The sequence below is a fragment of the Nanorana parkeri genome, unplaced genomic scaffold (assembly GCF_000935625.1).
Source record: "Nanorana parkeri isolate BGI_ZX_2015 unplaced genomic scaffold, ASM93562v1 scaffold28, whole genome shotgun sequence".
In the NCBI taxonomy this organism is placed as follows: Eukaryota; Metazoa; Chordata; class Amphibia; order Anura; family Dicroglossidae; genus Nanorana; species Nanorana parkeri.
The window spans coordinates 3,068,251-3,070,047 of NW_017306296.1; positions in this window are offsets into that span (position 1 = coordinate 3,068,251).

Genomic DNA, 1,797 nt, shown 5'->3' on the forward strand with positions numbered 1-1,797 from the left:
AGGAGACGGAGAGAGTAGTCGGAAGCAAGATCTGGGCAGGAGCACAATAATCTGGCAAAGAGGAAGTGCAGAGGCATGGCTTAAATAGGAAGTTCAAGGGAGGAGCAAGGAGTTCAAAGTTCAGCAGCTGATCAGGTATAACTGAGGATACACAGGAGATCAGGCAAGGAGCTATCCAAGGTTCAGCAGGTAGAACCACCGCCAGCTACATCAGAGACCCTGGGTTCAGATCCGGTTCCTGTCCTGACATTTGGCACCTTCCTCGGCTGCAAAGGATAGGAAGGTATGATTCCTGCTTTATGCATTGAAGCACACTTTATATTATTCACCCCCTCAGTGTCCTTGTGTGTCACTAATCTACTACATATCAGTCTAGATGTCCCAACACTTCTTAAAACTAAACCTTTCAAAAACAGCTCATATTTCCTCCTGCCCGTGCACCTTCCCCAAACTTTTCCCTTGAGATTGTTAACACAACTATCCAGCCCTCCCCCATGCCAAGGTCCTAGGTGTCATCCTTGACTCGGACCTCACCTTTCTTCCCAACATCCAATCACTATCCAAATGCTGCCGCCTTCACCTTCGTAACATTTCCAAAATACGCCCCTTCCTCACCAATGAAACCGCAAAATTACTCATCCACTCACTTGTTTTACCTCGTCTTCACTATTGCAACTCACTCATCATTGGCCTTCCACTACACAGGCTATCCCCCCTTCAGTCTATCACAAATGCAGCTGCTAGACTCATTCACCTAAGCAACCGCTCAGTGTCTGCAACCCCCCTATGTCAATCCCTGCACTGGCTTCCAATAGCCCAAAGGATTAAATTCAAAATATTAACAACCACTTACAAAGCCATCCACAACTCTGCCCCCGGCTATATCTCAAACCTTGTCTCAAAATATCACCCTAACCGTCCCCTCCACTCTTCAAAAGACCTCCTGCTTTCCAGCTCCCTCGTCAACTCCTCCCATGCTCGCCTCTAGGACTTTACTAGAGTCTCTCCCATCCTATGGAACTCTCTACCCCAACCTGTCCATCTATCTCCCACTCTGACTGCCTTTAGGCGATCCCTTAAGACTCATCTCTTCAGGGAAGCCTATCCCACCTCAACCTAACCACTGAACTATAACTTTCTCAAACAATTCATCCACCCACACAGCTACCTCCTCATGTATCACTTCCCCCTCCCTTTTAGATTGGAAGCCCTCACGGGCAGGGCCCTCCTTGCCATCTTGTCTTGAATTGTATTGTGATTGTAATGTCTTCCTTATATTGTAAAGCGCTGTGCAAACTGTTGGCGCTATATAAATCCTGTATAATAATAATAATAATTAGGGTGCATGGAGTGCTATATAAGAAGAATGGTGCGGCCAACTGCTATCTCTGCACTTAACCTGGGCCTAAACTCAAAGAGTGAAGATTTGTTATGTAATAGGGAACAACTAGAAATGTTAAGCAACAGCACCCTGAAAATGTACAATTTCTCTTTAATTCATCCTAAAAAACAGTTCCTGGCATGTGGCTGTGCCTAGGCACTCCTGTGTCTCCATCCTCAAAGCTGTATATGTTCAATGTGAGGGGTACTGTTGCCTCTGAGTGCAAGATTTCCAATGAGATTTGGTGATGTCATTACTGTGCTGCTTGCTGGAGGGGATCTTGCACTGCGTGCATCTCACTGCTACTGCTTCTTTCATTCTATAATTATGTAATTTGTGAACCTCTCCTGCTGCTTCTTGAGTATTCCTCCACCAGTTATGAGTTTACCAATCATTAGGAGACAGCTCTGGCATGA